Source organism: Pan troglodytes, chromosome 12, assembly GCF_028858775.2.
Source record: "Pan troglodytes isolate AG18354 chromosome 12, NHGRI_mPanTro3-v2.0_pri, whole genome shotgun sequence".
Classification (NCBI taxonomy): domain Eukaryota; kingdom Metazoa; phylum Chordata; class Mammalia; order Primates; family Hominidae; genus Pan; species Pan troglodytes.
Window position 1 is genome coordinate 60281678 of NC_072410.2, and position 15501 is coordinate 60297178.

Here is a 15501-nt window from a genome sequence, read left to right on the forward strand (position 1 = left end):
CGGTAAATGTTGGCTGAACACATAAGAGCCTGTCAACTATTTGACACTGTGTCACTTGGATGGACGTAAATAATCATAAGTCCAGTAATAAGGCCACAGGACCAGTGGGGGTAGTTAGAGGGAGAGGTTTCAACCCAATATAAGTTAAATGTAACTGAGAACAAACATGTCTCTTGTTCCTAATAACTAGAGTCTACTTAGCAGACGTGGATGCAAAGCAGGACAGTGGTTCTCATACTTGAGTGAGCATCAGAACCACAGAGAGGACTTGTCAAAAATAGGAACTGCTGGGCTCAGAATTTCTGATTCCTTAGGTCTATGTGGGGCCTATGCATGTCTAACAAGTTCCCAGGGATGGGGCGATATTGGTCTGAGGACCTCACTTGGAGAGCCATTTGTTATAGAAGTTTGGACTATATAATCACCTTTCCATTGACAGAAACCCAGGGAGTAGACTCAGAAGGAGTATGGGCATGTTGGCCTTCAAATATCACATGGATCTAATAGCTGATCTTTACTATTGTTATCCTCATGTCACTAACCTTCAGGGAAAAACCCTCTTACCTAAATTCTTCCAAAAATCAAGTATTTCCTCCCTTATGGAGCATTCCCTGCCTGCACTAGTCCATGATGCCTGTAATCCCAGCACTTTGGGAGGCCAAGGAAAAAGGATCACTTGAGCCCAGGAGTTTGAGACCAGCTAGGGCAACATAGACTCCATCTCCACAAAAAAATTTAAACATCAGTTGGGTGTGGTGATGTGCACCTGTGGTCCCAGCTACTCAGGAGGTTGAGGTGGGAAGATCACTTGAGCCTGGGAGGGCAAGGCTGCAGTGAGCTGTGATTGCACCACCATGCTCCAGCCTGAGTGACAGAGCAAGACTTTCTCTCTCTCTCTCTCTCTCTCACTCTCACACACACACACACACCAGATACAGGTGGATACAGGAGGAAACAATAGTAGAAAATTCATTCAATTCATTCTTCACCTCCAAAGCATCTAAATCCAGGCCTGACAGAAATACACCACTCAGAAACACACCAGGAGGAGACTTCTCCTTCGTCCCTTCTCCTCTGGCCAATACAACAGATGTCAAAAGCACAGCCTGCTCTAGAATCCTGCACAGACAGGGTTCAGCCCCACATGGAGACTCCAGGTGCCCACGCAGGTGTTACTGTGGTGGTATTCAGCACCGGCTGCATATTGGAACTGGCTGGGAAGCTTGTAAACATCCAGACGGCCGGGTTCCACTCAAAACCAATTAAGTCAGACTCTCTAGGGGTGGGACTCAGGCCTCACAATTTTAAAAGATCTTCAGTTAATTTTCATGTTCAGCCAAAATTGAGAAAAGCTGCTTTGTTTTTTTTTTCTAACAGGCCCTCAGAAATGCCAGTGTAGACTTGGCAGTGTTGTCCACCTTAGTGGATCATTCATTCTGGCCCTTAGGATGATCCTGGTTCTTGGCTGTTGCATATCACTCAGCTCTGAGACATAACCTCATACAGGGACAAGAAACGCTTCAACAGAATCAAATGCCAGAGCAAAGCCTTCTCCATAGGCCCAACCTCAAGGTTACATCTCTCCACTTAATAGTGTTGTCAGTTTTGAGTTCCTACAAAGGCGGTGCCTCTCAGCCATAACCCTGGTCTCATTGTCTGGATGGAGGCAACATTGTGGGAAGCTGGCAAGAGTCCCTCTCAGGACAGAGCAATCAGCTTCAGTGCCTGCAGCACTCTGACTTCTATTTCCTCTCGATTTTCCGGAGTTTTGGAGTAAACATAGAAGATGACACCAGATGGCCGGGCACAGTGGCTCACACCTATAATCCCAGCACTTTGGGAGGCTAAGGCGGGCGGATTGCCTGAGCTCAGTAGTTCGAGACCAGCCTGGGCAACACGGTGAAACCCCATCTCTACTAAAATACAAAAAATTAGCCGAGCGTGGTGGCAGGCACCTGCAGTCGCAGCTACTCGAGAGGCTGAGGCAGAATTGCTTGAATGAACCCAGGAGGCGGAGCTTGCAGTGAGCTGAGATTGCACCACTGTACTCCAGCCTGGGCAACAGAGCAAGACTCCATTTCAAAAAAAAAGAAGAAGAAGACGCCAGAATAGAATTAGTAGTCCTGGTTTTAGAGGTGTCACAATTTGATGACGCCCTCCTCACTCATTTCCTCAAAGGCCAAAGTCCCAAAATGTTGATAATAATGCAGATTTTTTACCCGTTTTACAAACATGAGTACCTGACTTGTCTGTGTCCCTACAGTGTCATCCACCTCTTCAAGAGCTCCTCTGCCTGGGTCACTGGGTTTCTGGGCCTGAGGTGTTTGCCTGGCATCCCCCAAGATGACGGATTTCCCGAGGTCAGGAGCTAAGCTTTATGGGTCTCTATCTCCTGTGGTTGCCCCCATGCAGGGGTTCCAAAAGCATTGATTGGTTGGTAGAAAATATGGGAGGCCACATTTGTAGAAGAGGAAGCTGTTCTTCCCCCTGGGCAGGCTCTCTTGAGAATTAAATGTGATTAAGGGCACAGTGGGCAGCAGGTAGCTAAAGCTCACCTTGGGGGAGTTGTCAAGAACGTCACTCATCACTACCTCAGGGCCCGATATCCCAATGTCCACCTGATGTCTGGCAAAAAACGTGCTTCCTTCTAGGAATAGGAGGTGCCTGTTGTGCACAGAGGCCTTTTCTCAACTACCGCCCGTCTAATTTATCTAGCAAATGGCCCCAGGAGCTACCCCTCTACATCTCCCCCTTGCCCGAGGGCATCCAAAGGGGCTCGAATAATATGCTGATATGCAATTTGGGGGCCTGAGGACAGCTCACTTCCCACATGGGCACAGCCATGCACCACCCACTCCTGGAAGGTCCCCTCAACCCAGGGCTCCCCAAGAGCAACGGGGTGGCAGGCCAGGCACTCTCTGCATGGAGCCTGGGCAGTCCCTGAATACTCACCTCTTTGGCTCAGGGCCTGAGAGCCAAGCCAGGCTTGGGGCTAGGCCTGCAACCTAGTCATGGAGGTAGGCCTGGGCCTGGCCCTCAGGGAGCTTCCATTCCAGCCATCAGGCAAGAGAAGACCAGGAGGAAGAAAAGCCTCGTGGAGAGCAGGGGCCCCATTCTGACCACAGCTCCCTTCCCTCTTCCAGCAGCAGTGGTCTGAGGTGGGACAAAGCTTCCACTCCCTCCTCCTTTTGGGCAGCTCTGAGGCCTGAGGATGTAATTAACTAATGATGCACCTGTTCTTCATTAACCAGTGAAGCAGGGATGCCCAACCACAGCTGGGATGGAACCAATACTGGGGGAATTAAAGATCAAAAAACACCAAAGGCCAAGACAAAGCTGATGGAGTGGCTTCTTCCCACTCACCCCCCACCTCCACCCCACCAGCCCTCACCAGAGGCTGAAAGAGATTCCGCCTCACTTATTTCTCAGGGAATCGTGCTGAAGCAGGAAATTTCCCTGACCCCTTGTGGGTGGGAACTGGAGTGTGGGTGTTTGAACTAGCTACTTCAGTGCTAGCAGGGGCAAACCCCACTCACTGGAATCCACCACACTCAACCCCTCCAGGGATGGAGCATGCAGGTGAGCGGGTGCAGGAGCCAGAGAGAGCGCTTTTGGGTGCCAGCAGGAACAAACTCCGTACTGGCCCTGCAGCAGTGTCTAGGGGGGTGCCCACAACCCCTAAAGCCCCAGAAGGAGTGTTTCAGTCAACGCTCTTTTAGCTTTGCCATCTGCAGATGGCTTAAGTGTTAACAGCTCAGTGGAGGGTCAGTGTGACAGCCCTTTGCACCCACACTCAAATTCTTATCTGAGGTCTAGGAGGAATGAGGTCACACAAACAAATTGGAGATGATAAATGCAGGGGATTTTATTGCTGATGAAAGTGACTCTCAGTGAGAAGGGATGCTGAGAAGGGGAGGGAGTGGGTAGGTAATCTTCCCCCGGAGTCTGGCCATCCCTGGCCAGACTCCTCTCCAAAGCTATGCCATCAAGCTGTCCCTCTGAAGTCAAGCCCCTTCTCTCCGACATTCAACCATAGTCTCTGACATCCAGCTGCTTCTTCTCTTCTCTCTCTGCTAGCGGAGCCTGGGGCTTTCTTGGGCACAGGTTAGGAGTGGGGCGGGCCATGGGTGGTTTTGGAAAAGGCAACAGTCAAGCAGGAAAACAGGAATGTTCTCACTTTGGGCCATAGTTTTAGGCTTGAGGGTGAGGCCCTTGCTGGAGACCCGCCCACTTCTGCCCAGAATTTCTCTTTTCCTGTCCCTATCATTGCCACCCAAACCTGGGCAAAGGTAAGGCTGAAATTCCCTTGGAAAGAAAACAAGATGGACATGAAGAACTGCTAGACCAGGAGCCACTCCAGCCACCGGCCTCCCCTTTTCTGAGCACTTCCTTCCTGGTGCTTCCTCATCACTCAGCTTTCCTCGGAGTGCACCCTCAAGTCTACGGAACCTGCTTCCAGAAACCTACTGGCATTAGTCATTTGCACCTTTGTGTGATTTCAGTCCTTATGTCATCTCTCCCACCATAATCCCTGGTCCTCTGAGTGGAACATCAAGGTCTTGTAGCCACTTTTCCTGGGTTGAAGAACTCCAGGCATGGCAAAGCCCTGGAAGAGATATGGGGTGGAGGAGGGATGCAGAGGAATTCTGGGTCCTGAAATTAGACCATTTAAGTGAATCTTGCCATCTCAGGCCCCGCCACTCCGAAAGTGTTGGCACTCCTCAGAGTTATGTCCTTGGCCAAGGTCCCTCCACACTTCTCTCGGGTCCTCTCTGCAGCACACAGGACTTCCACCACCACCCATTCCCGATGCCCTCAAATCCTTACCTCTACCCGGTGTCTCTGAGTGCCCTGCCTTGGGATCAGGCTGGCTACTGAATGCTCAGTTTCTACCTGAACATGTGGTGTCCCCTTCCCCAGATGCCATCTGCTCCTTCTTCCATAGCTTCATCAGTGGTACCATTCTACTTGGGTGACACCTGCCGCATAAGCCCCTCTCCTCTCCATCCATCATTCCACTTCCTTGGTTAGAGCCCTAGAACCCTCACTTACCTATGAGAACAGTCTATGTTTATTGTGAGTTTGAGGAGTCCTTGTAGGTGGTTTTTCTGCATGGAAAAGATTAAAGATAACTTTGGTTTTTAAAAAAAAACAATATAAGTTTTTGGCATGATCAATTTAAAAAATCTTCCTTTAGCTTTTTTTCCAACAGTAATAATTTACTATAAAGAATTAACTAGGCGTACATTTGTTGAGTGTATCACCAATAATTATAATTATACTTTACTGGGCAACATTTTCAGTAAGTAGAGCTTTTAAAGTTCTAAGCATTGAGCACTTTCAGGTGTCATTTCTCTGTCTCTCTCTCTCCCTCGATATACATATTTATATATATACATATTTTTTTACCATCTTAACCATTTTTAAGTGGCACATTGTTCAGTGACATTAAGTATATTCATGTTGTTCTACCACTGCTAACATCCATCCACAGAATTCTTTTCATCTGCAAAACTGAAACTCAGTACACATTAAACACTAACTCCCCATTCTCCTTCCCCTGCCCCAGCCCCTGGCACCACCATCCTGCTTCTGTCTTTATGAATTTGACTATTCTAACCTTACATAGGTAAAATCATATTGTATTTGTTATTTCATGACTGGCTTATTTCACTTAGCATAGTGTCCTCCAGGTTCATCCATGTTGAAGCATTTGACAGAATTTTCTTCCTTTTTAAGGATGCATAATATTCCACTGTATGGCTATACCACATTTTGTTATCCATTCATCTGTAAAAAACCTTCCTTTAGATTTTAAGTTCTTTGAAAGATTTTCCCCCCATTTATAACTGTAGCAAATTATAGCAAACATCTTTAGAATGCTGTTGGTTAATATTTGGTCCTATTTATAAGCTTATGTATATACATTCAAACATTTTAAACTACTTTTATAAATTTAATATATGCAATTTCTTTTTAAATACCTCAATTATCTGACTTAAACAAAATCTTAATAACTTTTTGAAAATGTAAATATAATAAACTGATAAATATAGCAATACTTAAATTATTCTAAGTCTTCCAACACAGAAATTTATTAAACTTTCAACTTAAAATCACAAGTCTAACTTCTTCAATTACACTTTTAAATTCAAATTATAGGCCTGGCACAGTGGCTCACGCCTGTAATCCCAGCACTTTGGGAGGCCGAGGTAGGCAGATCATTTGAGTCCCGGAATTTGAAACCAGCCTGGGCAACATGGAGAAACCCCATTTCTACAAAAAACACAAAAAGATTAACCAGGTGTAGTGATGCATGTCTGTACCTACCCAGGAGGCTGAGGTAGGAGAATTGTTTGAACCTGGGGGGCTGCACTCCAGCCTGAGTGGCAGAGCAAGACCCTATCTCAAAAAAAAAAAAAAATTCAAATTATAAGCCTCAGCTGTTCCTCTCATAGACCAAATTCTCTTAAACATCATAAGTACTTAAAATGCCAACTATGTGTAGAGTATTCCTAAAACAAAAGAATTAATACTGGCCAGGCGCGGTGGCTCACACCTGTAATCTCAGCACTTTGGGAGGCCAAGGTGGGCAGATCACGAAGTCAGGAGTTCGAGACCAGCCTGGCCAATATGCCAAAACCCCGCCTCTACTAAAAATACAAAAATTAGCTGGGCATGGTAACACATGCCTGTAGTCCCAGCTACTCGGGAGGCTGAGGCAGAAGAATTGCTTGAACCCGGGAGGTAGAGGTTGCAGTGAGCCGAGATCGCACCACTGCACTCCAGACTGGGTGACAGAGCAAGACTCCATCTCAAAAAAAAAAAAAAAAAGAATTAATACTATCCAATGTATTTGAAATACTTTCTAATTTCTATACTGTACTTAATCTTTAATTTTCATGGGCCTAAAGATGTTTTCCCAGAGAGGAGAGTTTTCCAGACTTACCAGAAAATAAGAACCACCTGGGCATTTGTCAAATACACAGATTCCTAGGCCATACATTCCCTGAATCTGCATTTCCAGGAAAAAGACCAGGTAATCTGCATGATTATAACAGCCCCAGATTTTTGTTGTTGTTGTTGTTGTTTTGTTTTGTTTTGTTTTTTTGAGAAGGAGTCTTGCTCTGTCGCCCAGACTGGAGTGTAGTGGTGCCATCTCGGCTCACTACAAGCTCCACCTCCCAGGTTCACGCCATTCTCCTGCCTCCGTCTCCCCAGTAACTGGGACTACAGGCGCCCACCACCATGCCCAGCTAATTTTTTTTGTATGTTTAGTAGAGATGGGGTTTCACCATGTTAATCAGGATGGTCTCGATCTCCTGACCTCGTGATCCGCCTACCTCAGCCTCCCAAAGTGCTGGGATTACAGGCGTGAGCCACCACGCCTGGCCTAACAGCCCCAGTTTTATCTTATCACTGTGGAAGTTTGGAAACACTTTACTTAGGGGAAAATTGCTTCTCAGTCATCTATGGACCAGATTTTGGCCAGGCTCTGAATAGATTCTTGTGGGTAACTCTGAAAGGATCCCCTACCCGTTTTTTATCTTTCATTTCAGGGTTGTTGTAAGTTAAAGGAGGTGGCTCACCTTCTTTTGATGTGTATCACATCATTATTCAGTTTTCAAATCAGAGTACAGCCTGGGGCCTCATCACTCTCTGGTTGTATAGATAATGTCAATATCTTCTCTTTCTATCTCTGAAGAACTTTTAAAAAAATTCTTCTCTCTTCAGGCTCTCAGGACCACATATCTTTAGAGACTGACAGGCTCCTAAGAAGCACCCTGATTCTGGCCTTGCCCCCTCCACAGGGCTCCTATGTGATCTTCCCAAGATGCAAGAAAAGGGCACACCCTACTAAACCCTCCCCTGGCTGCCACTGCCAAGGTCCTATTGACCTAGAGGAAGAAGGCATGAAACACCATTTTAAAGAGTTTACTTGATTTTTAAATTTTTATGTATTTTTTGTTGTTGTTGCAGAGACAGGTTCTTGCAATGTTGCCCAGAGCTGGTCTTGAACTCCTGACCTCAAGCAGTCCTCCCGCCTTGGCCTACCCAAAGTGTTGGGATTACAAGGATGAGCCACTATGCCTGGCCTTAAAGAGTTTATTTGAGCCAAAGTGAGGGCAGCTGCCCAGGACATACTTCCAAGTTGCCCTGGGGAGTGTTCCGTTCCACCTTTGTTACAAGCAAGTTTTCAAAGGCAAAAGGGAACAAGGAGTGGGATGATATGAAGTTCTTTGACAGTTCTCATTGGTTTTCAGAAATAACACTGATTAGTGATTGGCTATACATTGTTGACCATTGTTAAACTATAGGGTATGAGTTATGGTGTCCAGAGTGTGGCATTTTATGGCTACTGAGTGTCAGTTAGTCTAGAGCCCACATGGCAAGTGGCTTCAAGAGGGAATTATTGATCTCATGCAGGGAGTGAGACATGACTACAGCCGCATTTTAAATGTCTCTCTGGGCCGGGTATTTTAAAGGGGCTGACGTTCCTCAGATTGAAAAGTTTCTTTTCTTTCTCACTCCCTAGCCTGGCATGAAAAGCCTGGCTCACGGCCCACCGCCCTTTTCCCAGGTCTGTGTCTCAGGCCCCCTCCACCGGGTCCCAGCTGCACTGAACTCCCCACAGTTCTCCAAAGAGCCCACTCCATGCCGCACCTGAGCCCAGGCACCTTAACGTGCATTCTAGGAGAATTCTCAGAAGCAATGTTTGCGACCCGCTGAATCCCATCTCCAGGCCTTTGTCCTTGACGTTTTCTCTGCCTGGAGTGCCCTCTCCTAACTTTCTGATTCCCACCCCGCCTTTAGGGCCCGGCGTAACCGTCTCTTCCTCTGTGGAGCATTCCTTGACTACTAAAATCAAGTTCATCTCTCCTCTTTGTGTCCCCACTGACCTAGCAGATACTTCAGTTTGTAAACATCTGTGATGATCACTGACCTAGACAAAGCTCAGTGAGGCCAGGGACCCCGTCTCTTGTTCATCACTGAGGTGCCAGCACCATGTAGAGCCAGGCTCACTCACTGAATGATGCCCCCATGTCTCCCCCAGCCCCATCGACCACGGATGAACAGATGTCCCAGGCTCCCCTGTACCACCCAGTGCCTCTCCACTGCCCTTGGCTCAAAATGTTTGTTTTTCATTCCATTAGGCTGAAAAAGAATGGTTTAGCTGCTTCCCTGGGTATCGCTGCCAACATGCCCCAGTGGCCCCAGTGACTGGTGACCCCAGTGTGACCACTAAGATCTTTGTCCCACGGGGGCAGTGCAGACAGGTGCCCACGTCAGTAGATCCTGCTAAAGATGTCTAGTGCTAATTCTTCTCCCCAGCCAAACCAAGTTGGCCAGCCTGCAAAATGCCTGAGGAAGGCCTGCCGCCAGAGCGGGCCTACTCACATCTGAGGGCTCCCAGGTGCCTGTGGGCCAGGCTCTGTGCCTCCAGCAGTTGCTGCTGCTGCTATGGCTCCCCCAGTCATGAGCCAGCCCCGTGGACTGCTGGCGTCAGCCTGGGGGCTTAGCCATTTCATGCACCTGCAGCAAGCATCCGCTCCTTCTCCCAGCTGTGTGTGTGGAAAGGTAGCAAGCTCCACTCCACTCCACTCAACCGTGGACAGAGTGGCCAAGTTTTAGAGCACCAGGTCTGAAGGCTGCCTGACCTTTCTCTCCGGGGGTACAGTCATTGCCAGGACTTCAAGCCTCCGTGAAGATTTATTTTTACTCAGACTTAGTGTTGAAAGCTCAGGGGACAGGCTTTCATTTAATGTCTGGCCAAGAGACATGCTTGGAGATTGACCACATTTCAGGTCAGGTGCCTCTTGTTCTGGCCCAGGCAGAGGCCGGTGTCTGCTAAAAGAGTGGCCGGAGGACGGTCTGCATCAGAATCGCTGGATGGAGAAGAGTATATCCGTTAAAATGCATATTCCTGGGCCCCACCCCACGTCTTCTGTTTCTGAGCCTCTGGGGAAGGGGGTCCCATGATCTGCCTAATTAACAAGCCCTCAGCCCCAGACCCAGGAATTCTGGTGCTCACTAAAGTTTGCAAAACATTGCCTGCCCAGTCCAGTTGCAGTAAGGCAACGTGCTTCACTCTGCTAAAGCAGGAAGAGAGAACTCATTTCTGTCCCAGGGTCCAGATTTCAGCAAAGTAAAAGATTTGCAATCCTCAACGTCCATATGAACTCCACGGTTTTATATTTGTCTCCAGAAACCCTGTGCATATGTGCATGTGTGTGGTGAGGGAGGGATAGTCTAGCACTTGAAGGAGGTTATAGTGGAAGATGCAAAGGAGACAAGAGGGGAATAATAAGAAAGAGGCAAAGAAAGAAAGGCGATCTCCTGCGGGACTGTTGTACAAAGATGAGCCGAAAGCCCAGGACCCTCCAACCCACAGGATCATGGGAAAGAGGAAGACTAAGGAGGTGCCTGACTGAAGTATAAAATCACAAACCACATTCCCCTATAGCATGGCTGGATCTCAAACACATACGACCGAGTAGGAGGGAAAAACGCATCACAAAGAATAATATAGTAGAATCCATTTATATAAATTTTTTAAATTAGCAAAAGCAAATCGCATATGCTATAGGAGGTAAGCTGTAAAGGAAGGCAAAGGAATGATGCGCCTGAAATTCAGGACAGGCCCCCCTTCTACTTCTGGGAGAGAAAAGACTGCAGGGAATTTCAAAAGTACTGATAAATTTCCATGTCTTACACCAGACGGTAGGTGCTCAGACATGGTAACACGTATATAACGCATATCATTTTATGTGTAGGCTACACTAAGATTTTTAAACATGTATATGAAATAATGAGCAGCATGAATAAAATAAACATGACTGTTTATCAATTTCTGAAATACAAGGAAAAGGCGGCAACCTCTGGAATTTGTGTAAGTACAGCTTGAGCAAATAAAAGGCAACCTCATGTACCAAGGGGATTATGAACGTTCAGGACTCGTTACTGTCTGTTCTTGCCTCCAGGACAGGGATGGGCAGGAGGTGCCATCACCAGCTGGTGAAGTCACCAGGACCTGCCCGGGAGAGGAAGTACAGTGTGGCACGCCCAAGGCTTCAGGCAGAGGGCTGAGGGCCAGCCAGTGGGGGCAGTGTCCCGTGGGGTGTGCGGGCCCATGCTGGAGCTGGTAAATCCAAAAGTGGCCAAATGGGAAGGGGAACCAAGACTGGCAGCCAGGCAAGTGGTGTGATGGGTGGGGCATCTGACAGGGATGCCTGTAGAATTCTCTGAGGTGGGGTATCTGACGGGGACAGCCTGTAGAATTATCTGAACCAGATTTGGACCTTGTCTGGGCTAAGTGGGACCTGGCCTGTGGCAAGATGCTGGAAATAGCCAATGGACTCACCTGAAATGGACATCACCTCTAGAGGTGACAACAGCAGACAGAGCCCCAGAGGCCAAGAGTAGCCACCTGGAAGTACAGCCTGAGATGGCCCCATTAGCCACACACTCTCAGAGACGTAAGGAGCCCCAGAAGGCACCAGTCCACTCTCAGGCTCAATGTAGAAATCCCTTCTCCATCTTGTCACACAGGTCCCCAAGCTCTGTTTGAGTATTCCAGTGGTGCAGGACGTCTGCACCTCTTTTTATAAGGTGAAATAAGTGAAAATATAAGTGAAAATAAGTTCACTGTAGCTGTGTGGATTTGTTCCTGGGTTCTCTATTCTGTTCCATTGGTCTAAGTGTCTGTTTTTATGCCAGGACCATGCTGTTTTGGTTGCTATCGCTCTGTCCCATTGTAAAGAGACATTTATGATTAAGCCTTTTGTTCTGAGCTGAGGTTGGCCTCCTTGGCGCATTTCCCTGATGGTCACATGTCTGCTCTCAGGGGCAGTGCAAAATGAGCCAAGTCCCTCTTGCACACACCACATTAGCAGGTCTGTGGGTCCAAGCCAGCAAGTGGGACAAGGTCCACTAGGGGGATAGTGTGGTAGACACAGAGATATGCCAACTCAGCTGCCCCTCAAAGAAGGACTTGCCACAGCCAGCGGACAACCTCCAGCTCCCTCAGGGTTGGCTGAGAGCTGCCTCACCAAGACCATGCCCACATCCAGTGACTGATCATGGGAAGGGCATCTAAATGCCTGGACACTTCTGCCCACCCATAAACAACACCAATGGGCCATACATGCCTATGGGATGGGCTTTATCCAGCTTGAATCACAGTGTGACCCCTCTCTCTGCCCAGTCCTACTGCGGCTGCCTGACCTTCATAGGTGTTTACCCCTAATTAATACCATCCACACCAAACTCCATCTCAGCACCTGCTTCCAGAGAGCCCTGGATCCTGTGGAAGGGGAGTCTTACAACAGATTAAACCAAACAGGAGGTAGTTTTAGACCCACTAGCAAAGAAACTGCTGTTTCCATTTGCAGATAACTTGTTCACTGCAGCCAATGCTAAGGGTCTAAGGTTTCCCTAAGAGTTCCTTCAAAACAAATAAAAAAGAATTTTGAGAGAATCTCCTGCAACTTTCCACCCTGAACATGTTGTTTTAAGGAGCAATCCGGAAAGGTAAAGACTCCAAACATGCTCAGCTCCATGCCCCTGTGTGGGGTTGGAAAGTTCCCCACGGGTGTGCTTGTCACCCTTCTACTTGTTGATGCCAGAACAAGATTCGCCAGCACAAACCAGTAGGACGACCTGGTAATTTCCACTCACTTGAAAAGGGTTCTTGTCCTTGCCTAGTCCCAGAACTCTCAAAAGCAGCCACTCTCCTTGTTCTCCCTCTTCTGGTCACATAGCGCATGTTGCTTTCACCCCATTAACTGTGCCTGGCTTTAGGACAGTTCTCAGCTGTGGGCCATTCTGGTTATTTACTTGTATATTTTTTAATCCATTCCCTTGAGCATTTATCCTTTCAGTTACAAACAATCCAATACACTCTTGTAAGTTATTTTTAAAGGTGTAATTAAGTTATTATTGACTATAGTCATAATGTTCTGCCATCAAATAGTGGGTCTTATTCTTTCTAATTTTGTACCCATTAGCCATTCCCCCAACCCCCCACTACTCTTCCCAGCCTCTGATAACCATCTTTCTACTCTCTATGTCCATGTGTTCAATTGTTTTGATTTTTAGATCCCACAAATTAGTGAGAACATGTGATGTTTGTCTTTCTGTGCCTGGCTTATTTCACTTCATATAATGATCTCCAGTTCCATCCATGTTGTTGCAAATGACTAAACCTCATTCTTTTTATGGCTGAATACTACTCTATTGTGTATAGGTACCATATTTTCTTTATCCAGTCATCTGTTAATGGACAGTTAGGTTGCTTCCAAATTTTAGCTATTGTAAACAGTGCTGCAACAAACATAGGAGTGCGGATATCCTATGATTTCCTTTCTTTAGGGTGTATACCTACCAGTAGAATTGCTGAATCATAGGGTAGCTCAATTTTTAGTTTTTTGAGGAACCTCCAAACTATTCTCCATAGTGGTTGTCCTAATTTACATTCCCACCAACAGTGTACAAGGATTCCCTTTTCTCTACATCCTGGCCAGCATTTGTTATTGTTTGTCTTTTGGATAAAAGCCATTTTAACTGGGGTGAGATGATATCTCATTGTACTTTTGATTTGCATTTCTCTGATGATTGATAATGTTAAGTACCATCTCATATGCCTGTGTGCTATAGGTCTTCTTTTGAGAAATGTCAATTCAAATCTTTTGCTCATTTTTTGATTGGATTATTTTATTTTTTCCCTATATAGTTGTTTCAGCTCCTTATATATTCTGGTGATTAATCCCTTGTCAGATGGGTAGTTTGCAAATATTTTCTCCCATTCTGTGGGTTGTCTCTTCACTTTGTTGACTGTATCCTTTGCTGTGCAGCAGCCTTTTAACTTGATATGATTCCATTTGTTCATTTTTGCTTAGGTTGCCTGTGCTTGTGGGGTACTGCTCATGAAATTTTTGTCCAGACCAATGTCCTGGAGATTTTCCCCAATGTTCTCTTGAAGTAGTTTCATAGTCTGAGGTCTTAGACTTACATCTTTAAGCCATTTTTATTTGAATTTTGTATATGATGAGAGGTAGCAGCCTAGCTTCATTCTTTTGCATATGAATATCCAGTTTTCCCAGCAGCATTTATTGAAGACCATCTTTTCCCCACTGTATATTCTTGGCACCTTTGTTGAAAATAAGTTCACTGGAGCTGTGTGGATTTGTTTCTGGGTTCTCTATTCTGTTCCATTGGTCTATGTGTCTGTTTTTATGCCAGTACCATGCTGTTTTGGTTGCTGTAGCTCTGTAATATAATTCGAAGTCAGGTAATGTGGATTCCTCCAGTTTTGTTCTTTTTGCTGAGGATAGCTTTGGCAATTGGGCCTTTTGTAGTTTCATATAAATTTGGGGGTAGTTTTTTCTATTTCTGTGAAGAATGTCATTGGTATTTTGGTAAGGATTGCACTGAATCTGTAGATTGCTTTGAGTAGTATGGACATGTTATCAATATTAATTCTTCCAATTCATAAACACAAAATATTTTTCAATTTTTGATGTCCTCTTCAATCTTTCATCTTTCACCTTCAATCTTTCATCAGTGTTTTATAGTGTTCATTATACAAATATTTCACTTCTTTGGTTAAGCTAATTCCTAGGTATTTTTGTGTGGCTATTATAAATGGGATTACTTGCTAAATTTCTTTTTCACATTGTTCACTGTTGGCATATAGAAATGCTACTGATTTTTGTATGCTGACTTGGTATCCTGCAAATTTGCTGAATTTGTTTATCAGTTCTAACAGTTTTCTGGCGGAGTCATTAGGTTTTTCCAAATATAAGATCACGTCATCTGCAAACAAAGATAATTTGACTTCTTCCTTTCCAATTTGGATGCCCTTTATATCTTTCTCTTGTCTGATTGCTCTAGCTAGGACTTCCAGTACTATGTTGAATAACAGTGGTGACACTGGGCATCCTTGTCCAGATCTTAGAGGAGAGGCTTTTAGTTTTTCCCCATTCAGTATGATACTGGTTGTGGGTCTGTTGTATATGGCTTTTATTATGTTGAGGTATGTTCCCTCTATACCCAGTTTTTTTAGGGATTTTATCATGAAAAGATGTTGAATTTTATCAAATGCTTTTTCAGCATCAATTGAAATGATTATATGGTTTTTATCCTTCATTCTGTTGATACGATGTATCACATTGATTGATTTATGTATGTTAAACTATCCTTGCATCCCAGAGATAAATCCCACTTGGTCATGATGAATGGTCTTTCTAATGTATTACTGAATTCAGTTTGCTAGTATTTTGTTGTTGATTTTTGCTTCAATCAGAGATATTGGCCTGTAGTTTTCTTTTTCGGATGTGTCTTTGGTTTTGGTATCAGGGTAGTACTGGCCTTGTAGAATGAGTTTGGAAGTATTCCCTCTTCCTCTACTTTTTGGAATAGTTTGACTAGGATTGGTATTAGTTCTTCTTTAAATGTTTGGTAGAATTTAGCAGTGAAGTCATAGGGTCCCAGGGTTTTCTT

The 15501-nt window shown here is 45.6% G+C and overlaps 1 long non-coding RNA gene across 1 annotated transcript in view; it reads right to left on the reverse strand.

Annotated features, from left to right (window-relative positions):
• Nucleotides 1–3840: 3840 nt before the first annotated feature.
• Nucleotides 3841–15501, reverse strand: part of LOC129143133 (uncharacterized) — a 206483-nt gene continuing 194822 nt past the window's right edge. Inside the window, exons 5-6 of the long non-coding RNA XR_008546258.2 lie at nt 5053–5108; nt 3841–4606 (exon numbers count right to left, since the gene is read on the reverse strand). This is a non-coding gene — a long non-coding RNA (uncharacterized LOC129143133). The remainder of the gene's footprint in view (nt 4607–5052; nt 5109–15501) is intronic.